Source organism: Bubalus bubalis, chromosome 4, assembly GCF_019923935.1.
Source record: "Bubalus bubalis isolate 160015118507 breed Murrah chromosome 4, NDDB_SH_1, whole genome shotgun sequence".
NCBI lineage: Eukaryota > Metazoa > Chordata > Mammalia > Artiodactyla > Bovidae > Bubalus > Bubalus bubalis.
The window spans coordinates 68,500,890-68,515,131 of NC_059160.1; the positions used below are offsets into that span (position 1 = coordinate 68,500,890).

Consider the following 14,242-nt stretch of genomic DNA (forward strand, 5'->3'; position numbering starts at 1 on the left):
TGTTGTAACAGTTTTTTTTTTTTTTCCTTATCAAAATCACATACTTAGACATAGATGATTTAAGATTACAACTTTTCAAACTACTTGTCTGCTTTACATATCTTATTAGAAGATTGCCCTTTCCAAAGTAAGCTTGTATCTAATAGTCATAATAAGAAGAATGTAGACTAAAGAGATCAGAAAATATGTCAAAACTTCTACTGTAGATAGGAAAATATGTAATTCGAAGAGACCTCTCCATTCAGCAGCAATATTGTGATTATATTTGTCTTTGGATATCCAGTTTCTGATACAACGACTGGCATTGAATATATATGTTCAATAAGTGCTTAGTAAATAATGATTCAGATTTGATTTTGTTTTCCTATCTATTCATAGGAACTATATCCATCCTAAAGGAGATCAGTCCTGGGTATTCATTGGAAGGACTGATGCTGAAGCTGAAACTCCAATACTTTGACCACCTCATGTGAAGAGTTGACTCATTGGAAAAGACCCTGATGCTGGGAGGGATTGGGGGCAGGAGGAGAAGGGAGTCAGACCCGACTGAGTGACTGAACTGAACTGATATACAGGGTAAAAAAAATTCTCCGTATTTACATAGAGTGCCAAACTATACACATGAAAAACATCCTCTAGGCATATAGAAAGATATCACTTCTTTTTATATAGGTGTCATATATATATATGTGTGTGTGTATGTATATATATATATGTGTGTGTGTGTATATATATATATATATATGTAATGTTAATTTTGTCTTTTCAAAGAACAATATCTTATCTTTTCTATTATATTTTAGTCTCTTTTTCATTTATTCCTCTCATCCTTGTTAGTTCATTCCTTCCACTATGTTTGGGTTTAGGTTGCTGTTCTTCTCCTAGGTTCTTAAGAGGTAAAGTTAGGTTGTTAGCGATTTTTCTTGTTTCTTAGGTTTTTATTTTGTGGTTATTATGAGGCTTACATATAACAACTTACACTTATAACTCTCTATTTGAGGTTGATGATAATTTAAGTACAAATAATCTAAAGCTCTACAGTTTTATTTCCCATATCACATTTTATCTTTTTGATGTTATGTTTTAAATCCTTCTATCTTATGTATCCCTTAACAAATTTTATAGTTATTTTTACAAAATATTTTTATCTTTCATTCTTCATAATAGCTTTCTAAGTAATTCATTACCTTCTCCATATATTTACCTTTACCAGTGAGATTTATACTTTTTATATGTTTCCTTGTTGCTAATTAGGGCCCTTCCTTTTTAACTTAAAGGGGTCACTTTAACATTTTTTTGTGAAGCCAGTTTAATAATGGACTTGGTTAGTTCTTATTGTCTGGAAAATTCATCCATTCCTTCAATTCTAAATGACAACTTTGCCAGGTAGAATATTCTTAGATGGTAATTTTTTCTTTCAGTACTTTGAATATTTCATGCCACCTCCTTCTGACCTGCAAAATTTCTGCTGAGAAAACTGCTGATAGTCTTGTGGGGGTTTCTTTACAGATTGTTTTTTCTCTTGCTGTTTTTAAGATTCTCTCTTTGTCTTTAATTTTGACATTTTCAGTTCAGTTCATTTGCTCAGTCATGTCCAATTCTTTGCGACCCCATGGACTGCAGCACGCCAGGCCTCCCTGTCCATTGCCAACTCCTGGAGTCTACCCAAACCCATGTCCATTGAGTCGGTGATGCCATCCAACCATCTCATCCTCCATCGCTCCCTTCTCCTCCTGCCCTCAGTCTTTCCCAGCATCAGGGTCTTTCCAAATGAGTCAGCTCTTCGCATCAGGTGGCCAAAGTATTGGAGTTTCAGCTTCAACATCAGTCCTTCCAGTGAACACCCAGGACTGATCTCCTTTAGGATGGACTGGTTGGATCTCCTTATACTCCAAGGGACTCTGAAGAGTCTTCTCCAACACCACAGTTCAAAAGCATCAATTCTTTGGCACCCAGTTTACTTTTTTTTTAATTTATTTTTTAATATAAATTTATTCATTTTAATTGGAGGCTAATTACTTTACAATATTGTATTGGTTTTGCCATACATTGACATGAATCCACCACAGGTATATACATCAATTCTTCAGTGCTCAGCTTTCTTTACAGTCCAACTCTCACATCCATACATGACTAGTGGAAAAACCATAGCCTTGACTAGATGGACCTTTGTTGGCAAAGTAACGTCTCTGCTTTTTAACATGCTGTCTAGGTTGGTCATAACTTTTCTTCCAAGGAGTAAGCGTCTTTTAATTTCATGGCTGCAATCACCATTTGCAATGATTTTGGAGACCAAAAAAAATAAAAGTCAGCCACTGTTTCCCCATCTATTTGCCACGAAGTGATGGGACCAGATGCCATGATCTTAGTTTTCTGAATATTGAGCTTTAAGCCAACTTTTTCACTCTCCTGTTTCACTTTCAACAAGAGGCTCTTTAGTTCTTCTTCACTTTCTGCCATAAGAGCAGAGTCATCTGCATATCTGAGGTTATTGATATTTCTCCCTGCAATCTTGATTCCAGCTTGTGCTTCATCCAGTCTAGTGTTTCTCAGGATGTATGAATATAGATTGGATTCTCTGGTTTTCATCTTATTAGGAACTCTCTGGGCTTCCAGAACATGAATGTCTGTTTCCTTCTCCAAATTAGGGAAGTTTTCAGCCATTATTTTTTCAAATCAGCTTTCTGCCTTTTTTTTTTTTTTTCTTTCCTCCTTCTGTGATCCCATGATGCCAGTGTTAGTCTGATATTGTCCATTAAGTTCCTTAAGCTAATCTTGACTTTTTTTTCATTCTTTTTTACTGCTCTGATAGGGTATGCCCACTGTTCTGTTTTCAAGTTCATTGGTCTTTTTTTGCCTCCTCTAGTCTGCTGTTGAACCCCTGTAGTGTAAATATTTTTCAGATCAGTTATTCTAAACTTTGGCTTCCCTGATAGCTCAGTGGATAAAGACCCAGGAGACATGGGTTCGATCCTTGGGTTGGGAAGATCCCCTGGAGAAGGAAATGGCCACCCACTCCAGTATTCTTGCCTGGGAAATCCCATGGACAGAGAAGCCTGGCAAGCTACAGTCCAAAGGATCACAAAGAATCAGACACTACTGAGCAACTAAGCACTTATTATAAACTTTAGTCCTGTGACTTCTATTTGGTACTTTTTATATGTTCTTCTCATATTGAGGTTTTCCCTGTATTCATTTATTCCTCTCCCAAGTACAGTGATCATGCTTAAATACTATTACTTGGAATTATTTACCAGGTAAATTACTTATCTCCATTTCACTAAGTATTTTGACTGAGAAGACAGAGGAGTTCAGTCTTTTGTTCCATTTAGGACTTCAAATGATGGCATGAGGCCCACCCAAATGAAGGGTAATCTGCTTTACTCAAGTCCACCAATTAAATTTAAATCGCTCCTAAAAACAGCCTTATAGAAGCCTTTAGGAATGACTATCTGATTTGAGTTCCTATAATAACTGTCCCTGGAGAAGGCAATGGCAACCCACTCCAGTACTCTTGCCTGGAAAATCCCATGGATGGAGGAGCCTGATAGTCTGCAGTCCATGGGGTCGCTACGAGTCAGACACAACTGAGTGACTTCACTTTCACTTTTCACTTTCACGCATTGGAGAAGGAAATGGCAACCCACTCCAGTGTTCTTGCCTGGAGAATCCCAGGGATGGGGGAGCCTGGTGGGCTGCTGTCTATGGGGTCTCACAGAGTCATACATGACTGAAGCAACTTAGCAACAGCAGCAGCAGCAGTAACTGTCCCTAGTCTTGGAAACTATGGAATGGAATATTCCAGAGATAAGAAATATAAATTCAAATGAGTTATTATAGCTAGATCCAGATGCATTAGGTATTAAGTTATTACCCCTAAAATTGGTCTTTTAGATACTGTAGTATGTCTTCCTTTAAACTGTGAAATCAGTTTTTCAATAATTTCTAAAAATGAGAATATACCAATGTGTTGTGTCATGGCATTTGTAATTCCGTAAACATGCTGTCCCCATTTAAAATAAGGTAAAACAGTTTTGAGACCTTGTGACTTCATGCAAAAGGTAGCTTAAACCATTTAAGATTGCTGTCACTTGGGGGTGGGGGTGACCTTGGAATTACTGGTGCTGATTAAACCTGTTTTTCTCTTCCCTCAAATAGACATACAGACACACATACACCTCCACAGAAACATCCCTTAAAATGTTTGACCGAATATCTGGGCACTATGGCCCAGACAAGTGTACATATAAGATTAACCATATACCAACTAATACATTGCCCTTGACTTTCTGACTTTCTAAACACACGGTTCCTATATTTACTGCCTTGTAATAATCAAGATCATGTGATGACTGAGCAACAGTTGCAATATTTCTTGAACTTCTTTCTAGTGGAACTTGAAAGGGACACTCTCAATGTGACCATTCTACTTGTAAAGCCTATAAAGTTGTAGCTGTCATTTGCCTTTTGAGCAGGAATTAGTCTACCTTCATGATGGGTTTGCAGAGCTCTGAATACTGAAGTGCTCAGGGGTACCACCCCTGCACAGTCAAAAATCTGCACATACACAATTCCATATCCACAGATTCAATCAATCATGGATCAGGTAGTATTACTGAGAAACATCAATATGAGTGGATCTATACAGTTGAAATCTCTGATGTTCAAGGGTCAACTGAACTTCTACCCTAGATATTTTTAATCTATTGATAATGAACACTTTTCTTTCATGTTACAATATCTTTGGTGTAATATACAGTGATGCAATATAGTTGCACTGAATTAGGGTCTCCTTAGACCATCGCATAGGTGAAATGTGAATTTGTCAAAAGTCACCATTAACCAAAAGCTTTATTCATAAGGGACTTTCCTTGCAGCTCATACAAGAAATCGAGGTTATAATGCAGAGGCAGATAGTTCACATCTATATTATACATGCAGGGGTGCTCTCAACAAGTTGATTTCATTGCTGAAATTTAATCTCAAACAATGGTTGGCTGTCTGGCAGACATTTGCCTTCAGTAACCTCATAAATTGATCACATGTTGTAATTGAAGTTGGAGGCTGAGATTTCTAATCATGATACCTGTTTAAATTTATCTGTCAGCCAATGTGTTTGTTGAGAATATTCAATTTTATTTCAAGATAGAATAAAAGCATTTCAGTTATGAATCCTAGAAACAGGCTGACCAAATCAACTCTCTTCATGATAACTCAAACAGTCCTTTCTAGAATAGGGTGTTTTAAAGTTGTAAAACACATTGCATTTGATTATTTGCAAATACCCTTTGAAAATGAATTTACACTGCCTGGTATTATTTTGTCTGTCTGTCTGTCTCTCTTACTTCTCGTGTTCCTTTAATAGGGCTAGAAAGAGAATAGGAGAGGCAAGGTAAAGGTAAAATATATTTGCCACCAGAAGAGAATAAGCAATAAAGAGTAAAGGTAAAATAGCCAACAGTAAACAGAACCTCAGCAGAACAGCCCTTTATTGACTTCAGGCTAATCCCATCATAAATCACAGGAAGCCAACATCTCAACTTAATAGGAGCAAAGCACAATAATACTGAACCACAGCAGCAAAAGGTACATTCAGCAGCTAAATAATTCTTGTCTATAATAAGTTCAATATTAAACATTATATACATGGAATTCCTTATCTTAGTTATAAACTATAAAGATTTTTGGCTTCTTTACTTTAATTTGGCAATTTGAGTTTTATATCTTAGGTGACATTTTAACTGAATGGCTGGTTTTGCTGTTAGTAATATGTTAAAGATTTTTAAATTGTTCTATAAGCTCGAAGCATTAATAGATATGCACAGTGTTATAAAGCTCCATTATTCTTCTTTTCAGGTGGCAATTTTAAATTATTTTCCATTTAATTAGAGCTATTACTATGGTCCCATATACAAATCTTTCTCCTTCCCCTCTCTCATATTTTAAAACTAGCAGAAAAATTTTAAGTGATTTAAAAGTCTAATCCAAAAAGTACTCAGTGTTGTCTCTATGAATAGTTCATCAGGAGGAAAGAATCTAGTTGAAAAAGCATCCTAATGGATTTTCATTTTCGTACAGCAGTAGAATACCAGATGCAAAGGTGGAAAACAATGAAAGCAAATCTTGACATCACAGAACATAATATTTCCATTGTGCTTAGTCACTACCTATTAAGCAGACAAATTATTTAGTAATTTGCCTTTGAATGGTCTAAAAACCTGTTGTCCATGTGTTTTAGGAAGCTTATAGGCCAGCAATGTTACACAGCCCATGCACTCCCGTGGCATCTATACAAACCTCTGTTCGACCACTTCTGCACATGAAAGTGATTTATTGACTTTCTCTCCAATTGACCGTGAACTCTTGGACAGCAAAGGTTCTTGATTTTTTTTTTTTTAATTAGAATCCCCAAAGCCTACCACACTATCAGGCTCAGTGCCGCATAACAGACCTCCAATTGATCTTTACAGACTGAATGAACAAACCAATGGATAGGCTTCCCTTAAATAGAGTTAGTTAGTTCTGCTAAAGGGAGTCATACTCCTATTTTAAAAATGTTTCTAATACTCCATTCTGTTTTAAATAGATGTATATTCTGCAGTGTTTACAATGTGTCACCAATGACACCATCCAACTAAGAGTCTGATATTAAGATTATTATAGTAAGTAATATTCAGCTGACAGATCATGAACTTCCAGTATTTCTTTCAAATATCACACCCAGAAAGAAACTTAAAGACCATATCATCTGCTGTAAGTTCTATGTCCTTGTTGGATCAACTGATGGCCCTGTCTCTCTGGAACTCTCCCATTCTGTGTTCTCTTAGAATCTTGTCTCTCTTGGTTTTCCGAGTTCTCTGTCTACACTTCATGTTCCTTAGCAAGTACCTTATACATTACCAGCTAAAATGTCATTGATGCTCTTCCCTTTCAACATATTCCTTTTAGGACAGCCTTTTTAGTTAATTATTTCAACACCATCTAGGTATGATTGGACTTCCCTGGTGGCTCAGATAGTATAGAATCAGCCTGCAATGAGGGAGACCCAGGTTCAATCCCTGTGTAGGGAAGATCCCATGAAGAAGGGAATGGCCACCCACTCCAGTATTCTTGCCTTGAGTATTCCATGGACAGTGGAGCCTGGTGGGCTGCAGTCCATGGGGTCTCCAAAGAGTTGGACACGACTGAGTGACTAACACTTTCACTTCAGGGATGATTATTCTTAGACTTCTATCTTGATTTCTAGGGCTATATAGTAAACTATCCACTCAATATCTCTACTTCATTGCATCTTTATCAATTAGTATTACCAAACAGGTTAAGCCTGAAATATAGGGAGATAATTTTCTCTCAGTAGCCTCTTATATTCAGTTAGTTACCAAGCCTTGCTGATTTTCCTTTCCTACTCCTGGACACCCTCAGTGTATCACTTTTTTTTTTTTTTTTCCCTTAGTTCAAGACTGTTATCCTTATCTCAGTTCCCTACAATTCACCACTGTAGCCAAATAGACTTTGTAAAATGTAAATAAGACCCTTCTCCTTTACTATTTAAGGTTCTTCAGTGGTTCACCATTGCTTAGAGAATAACACCCACTTCTTTTAGCATGGCAGTTAAAAGGCCATCGTGATTCCCTTCTCAGGGAATTCCATCACACATATGAATTTACCCCATGAGCTGATTTTAATTCCAGGAATAAGACATGCTCATCTATGCCTCCCTGGCTTTGCATAAGCTGTTTTGTGTTTGTTGTAGTAAAATGAACTAGTTAACTCTGAACTTCTGCTTATCCTTTTAAATCACAAATTGATGACTTCCAGAAATGAGGAATTTACCATTTCTCAAGGCAGCACATTCAACATCATCTTGAGCTGACACCAAGAGAGTTATTGTCCCTAATTATATTCTTTGTAGTCACACAGAACAAGTCTAATGTTTTTCTTTTGCATGTTATATCTTTAAAAAATTAAAAAACTATTACTCCTAGCGCTTCTATTCTTTGAGGAAAATATCAACAAAATCCTTTATATAAACTTCTTTTTTTCTCGCCCACTGAACGTTGGTGTCCAGAATTTTATGGGTACTACAGATGTGGTCTAACCATTGTAGAGTTAAGCTCAACCCTGCTTTTGTACACCTCACAACCAACTGGCCATTATTTAGAGGTAGTCTGCGAGGAGGGGGATGGGATTTACTCTCATCCGAGAGAGAGTTAGACTACAGCTGTCTCTGCACAAAGCATCTGGAATTCTGAGCTTGACGGAAATTTTACCATACTCTCCAAAGAAAATAAAAATGGATCTGAAATCATTGATTCAGGCATTTAAATTTCATAGAAAGTGTGTGGGGAGTAGTGGGAAAGAGCCATTGGAGAATGTATTCAGGAAAGATTATATTTTTAATAGAGGGGTTGTTATACACCACAGAAAAGAAAGAGGCATAGAACCCCCACTAGCTAGAGATGCTCCAACTTCCTGTTCTCCCAAGGCCTATGACATACTGTTCTTTGATTGTGCTCAGTCATATCCAGCTCTTTGTGACACCATGGACTGTAGCCCACCAGGCCCCTGTGTCCATGGAATTCTCCAGGCAAGAATACTGGAGTGAGTTGCCCTATCCTTCTCCAGGGAATCTTCCCGACCCAGGGATCAAACCCAAGTTTCCTGCATTGCAGGTGGATTCTTTACCACTGAGCCACCAGGGAAGTCCCCCAGGAATATAACTTTGAACAAATAGCAAGCTCCTTAATATTAAAAATAAATCTCTGACATAGTTTTAGCCCTCACATAACAGATAGGAATGCTATTTAGGCAGTAGCCTAAAGATATAAACCTCATAGTGCTAATGAAATTTTATGATGCCTGAACTAGATTCCCATTACAATGTGCAAACATTCACAATTAATTATAAGATTATAAGCACAATATTCAGAGTAACACCCACAAAAAATACCGGGCCCAAGTACTGTAGAAGCATTTAAATCTTATAGGAACTTCAAAACACTCATGCGTTGTCCATTTCTCATTTTAATTGTAAAAATATAGGCCAAGTTTTTTTAAAGAATATATTTTCTGATGATTTATTTGTTAAAGGTCTTTGCAATAATTTCTAATAACTCTCTAAATAAATAACAAAGGAGACACTCTTGGCTCTATTAAATTACTATTAATTAAGTAAGCAGCTCTTAAATTTAAAATACTAGGTTTAAAATGTCACTTTTAGAAGTGGTACAGCTTGGACATCTAGCTTGGTATTCCCCTACCCTTAGACTCAAATCTAATTGAGGAAAAAAACATTCTGTCTACATCTCTTTTTAAAACTTAATATTACAATAATTACAGGATTGTTTAAATGCTTTTTTCAAATGTCTGTGTCATTTGAGATTTTAAATCTTCTTTAGTATGAATTTCACTCAATATCTCCATTTTTCTTACCATGATAAAAAAATTTTTACCTACTCTTCTTAATAAATATCAAGTTTAAGAAGTTATGTTTAAATTTCTACTACATAACCTAGATTTAGTGGGTATTAATGTAAAACTTAAAGCCTGTTCTCCCCACAGTTCTCCCCAACTCACGTAATGTCAAATTCCTCATTCTATTTGCTCAAGACAAAAATTAAAGTCAATACTGACTTGCCTCATATTACCTTTCTAATCAAAATGTGACCACTTGCCCTTGCTCACTCCCCTCAGGCACACTAACATCATTGCTATCTGTTGAATATGATATTCCGAGGGGAGCTTCCATGGCAGGTATTTTGTGCTTTTTCTTCCCTTTACCTGAAAGGCATGGCCTCTAGATAGTCATGTGGCTTGTCCTTGCATCTCCTTTAAGACTCCACTATGCAAACTCCCTTGGCTCAGCACTCTCCATTTCTCCTCCCTGCTTTACTTTCTCCCATGGCATCTACCACCATCTAATATATACTTTACTCATTTATCTTTATTTTGTCTCTCCATGTCTGATAGGAAGAATTCTAAAGAAATATCCCCAAGATTCCTGTCCCCAAGGAATTCAAAGAAACACTAATCTTAGTACTTCTGTGAAGGGACTTTGCTAGGTAATTAAAGTTGCTAATCAGCTAACCTTAAAATAGGATGATCATCCTGGACTATCTGGGTGGGACTAATGTAATCACTTGAGTTTTTAAAAGCCGAAGAGTCAGAGGAGAAATGGGGGAATAAGGACATCAAAGAGATTCAAAGTGTGAGACAGACTCAATGCGCCCTGGCTGGTTTGATGATGGAGAAGGCAATGTGATAGAGAAAGCAGGCATTCTGATGGAGGTGAGAGAGTCTTCCAGATGCCAGCTGCAGGGGGATAGAAACCTCATTCCTACATCTACAAGGAACCAAACTGCCAATGACTTGAATGGGCTTGGAAGCAGATTTTCTCTTAGAGCCTCCAGAAAAAAAAAAAAAAAAAACAGCCCTGTTGGGAAAAGATGAAGAACCCATTGGTTTGAACCTTGTGAAACACAGGGCAGAAAAATAGCCAGGCATGGAAGTTGGACCTACAGATTAGTAATGGATGTTGCTTCACATCACTACGTTTGCTAAGGCAACAGTAAAAAACCAACACACCCTATAAGAATCTAGGCCCTGTGAAGCCAGGGATCCAGTCTGTTTTCCCCTGTGCTGTGCTATGAAAAAAGAAAAGTGACAGTGTTAGTTGCTCAGTCATGTCTGATTCTTTTCAACCCATGGAGTGTTGCCTGCCAGAACCCTGTACTGGAGTGGGTAGCCATTCCCTTCTCTAGTGGATCTTCCTGACCCAGGGATTGAACCTCGGTCTCCTGCATTTCAGGCAGATTCTTTACCATCTGGGCCAACATGCACTAGAACCTAGAATAATACCTGACAATAAAAGACAATAATTACTTGCTAAATTGAAGAACAGATACAGTATACACATTCTTTCCCATGAAAACTATATTTTAAAAGATCTTGTGAAATTTTTACCCCAAAATATTGAATAAAAATATTTAAAATCTAAAACACCAATTGACTTGAAAACTGTCTATTCAATAGCTTGTATCTTTGCAAGTCAGCAGTGGCTATCACTTCCATGCAGCCAACACAAGCAGCAGTCAAATACCACTTCTAAAGTCATGGTTTTCAACTCACATGTTGAAACATATTGTTGGGTTATAAAAATCAATTTATGGGGTTGATGAAAAGAGGGAAGAATGAAGGAAAGGAGAACGAAGGAAGGAAATAAAACACAAAAATCAGAATTTTAGTTATAGTATGGGGTATATGAGTGTGTGTGTATTGGGGTGGGTGTTGTATCATATCATCTTGGATCATAATGTAAGATGTATTTCTTACTTAGGTCCCATCAAAATAATTGAAAACTACAGCCCTAAGAGTCATCATGATCTGTCATGGATGGACACGGACAAGAATGCAATTCAGGGCCTGGTCAGAGGTGAAATAAAGACAAAAGAATGACGAATGTGTGTGGTAGAAAGGGCTGATCAAAAAAAGACCATACTAGCCTAAGTCTATGTTAAATTCACAAGTCAAGAAGGGAGCTTATGATTGAATATTCACACAAATTGTACCACCTTAAAGTGAGAAAATGAACCTTTCTTCTCTTGCTGTGTTCTTGCCTTGCCTTGGACCTGGAGTTGCTCCCCTGGATACCATTCAGACCCACCTACTCAGAGTCATCAAGTCTTGGTATAAAATCAGGCAGCATCTGGAAAGGGGTGACTTGAGGCTTTAATCAGCCAAGCACCCTAAGATGCTATTTCTTTTCTCCCTTAGAGAGAGAGGATGAAAAACCTAGCACTTATTTATCTTCTGATATCAGCCAGTTATTAGTGTCATATAAATTTAGCTGGAAAAGAAGTTGGAAATGTCCTTGGCACAAGGAATCAAAGAATAAATGGCGGTTAGAGGAACTTGAAATTAAATCTAGATCAATATTCTCATTTTTTTGCAGATGAGGAAGCTGAACTACAGGCTTATGCTATCCCTATTATTATAACAATGTTATTCTTGACTTATGTTTACCAGTAGATTCCAACGTTTATTGTTGCTACTGCTAAGTTGCTTCAGTCATGTCTGACTCTGTGCGACCCCATAGACAGCAGCCCACCAGGCTTCCCCATCCCTGGGATTCTCCAGACAAGAACACTGGAGTGGGTTGCCATTTTCTACTCCAATGCGTGAAAGTGAAAAGTGAAAGTGAAGTCACTCAGTCGTGTCCAATTTGTAGCGACCCCATGGACTGCAGCCTACAAGGCTCCTCCGTCCATAGGATTTTCCAGGCAAGAGTACTGGAGTGGGGTGCCACTGCCTTCTCCGAATGTTTATTGTTAGTGATCTGCATATGGATAGCAAAAGAATAATGCAATTGTATACTACTTTTTCCCCTACTCAAGGGCATATTCCTGGTGGGCAGGCAACATGCTATATATATATATCTATCTATCTTTGTGTTCTAGTTAGTGACTACTGTAGTTGGGGAAATTAAATAAGATAATACCTTCAATGTACTTAGCAGAGCACCCAGCATACTTTAAGAGCTAAGTAAATATTTTCATATTTGATTTTGTTGCTTTGATTATAAAATGAGCATTTTTACTATAAAATATTTAGGTACAGGAAATTTTTAATATTTGTTGATTCTCATTGAATTACACAACAAAGTAAAATCATATTTTATGCCCTTAAAATCCATTATGTTTGAAGTGATGTTAAAAAATTAGAGCTCTTATCTGTTTAAGGCATTTTAAGTAAATGAGTAAAGATGAAAGAATTCCAATTAGTTAAAAATTACTCAGAAAATGTCTTGTTAGGCATATGAGGATTCATGATTCATAAAGATAATATCTTTAATGAAAATATAAAACTCTTGTATAATATCAACTCAAGTTCACTTATCCTTAGGTAAGAAACAGACCTCAGAGCTGTGTGACCACTGATGTTTGGAATCTGTACCAATGCTGAAGGGCTGTAAATCCTAAAATTAGAATGTGACTTCTTTTAGGAGATATTCCACAGAGAAAGAATATCCAAACATTAAAAGAAATGAACCACAGTCTATTTTTTCTGAGGATTCCAACAACATTATCAAAGATTTTTTTTTCCTCAACTCTTACATGTTCTATAGCACCTTTCCCCTCTGCTACTTTTCTATTCTATAATTAGCAGATAATTATGTGCTCTTTCACAGTGGAAAGACTATTCTTTTATTAATGACTCTTTGAAAAGTTCTTTATTATTTATCTTTGAAAGTGAGTTCGAAATCAAAAGCCTTTCATGGCTCTTTTCTTTTTAACTTAGGAGTTCTTTAAAGTAATATTCTAAATGCTTACAGATGTTGTATGCAGTCATTAAGTTTTACCTTTAGGTGAGAAGTAGGGCTTGGGAAACAAATGTTGCATCCTCCTTTCTCTGCAGATTAAATGTTGGAAGTTTTGAAGAGCATGTATGCAAAATATTGATGCTCCAACAAGGCCTGTCTATGCTATGCCTTTTCCCCTTGTTAGGACAAATAGAAAATGGGTTATAACAATAAGCTTCCTGAATCTAGTACAAAGACAGAAGGAGGATATAATTAGCATTTATGGGAAGTACAATGTAAGTTCCAAATTAGTCTTAAATGAGGAATTCACCCAGCCCCTGATCTGTAGTCAATTCTGGAAACTATCATGCATCTCTGCTGAGGCCAAGCAAGCCTCATTGATGTTTTTGGCTGACTGCTTCTCTTCTAACATTAAATTTACCAGAGCACTCCAGATTGGATATGGGCAATTATGAGGGAGGGTGTATGTTATTGCAAATTTTAATCATTTCTTGAGCCATTTTGCTTGCAGTGTAATCCCACAAGATCAACATATTCTGCATAAGAAACCCAAATGGCTTTTGGCTGAGAGCAGCTCTTCAGTTACTTTATAACCTATTCCTGCTTAACTTCTAGATGTTCCCATTTGTGGCTGCTGCTGCTGCTAAGTCACTTCAGTCGTGTCCGACTCTGTGCGACCCCATAGATGGCAGCCCAACAGGCTCCCCCGTCCCTGGGATTCTCCAGGCAAGAACACTGGAGTGGGTTGCCATTTCCTTCTCCAATGCATGAAAGTGAAAAGTGAAAGTGAAGTCGCTCAGTCATGTCCGACTCTTAGCGATCCCCTGGACTGTGGCCTACCAGGCTCCTCCGTCCATGGGCTTTTCCAGGCAAGAGTACTGGAGTGGGGTGCCATTGCCTTCTCTGCATTTGTGGCTAGGACCT

General features: G+C 37.4%; 1 protein-coding gene across 10 annotated transcripts in view; it reads right to left on the reverse strand.

The window, feature by feature from the left end:
• Positions 1–14,242, reverse strand: part of TAFA2 (TAFA chemokine like family member 2) — a 586,563-nt gene that overhangs the window by 25,097 nt on the left and 547,224 nt on the right. The window lies entirely within an intron of this gene.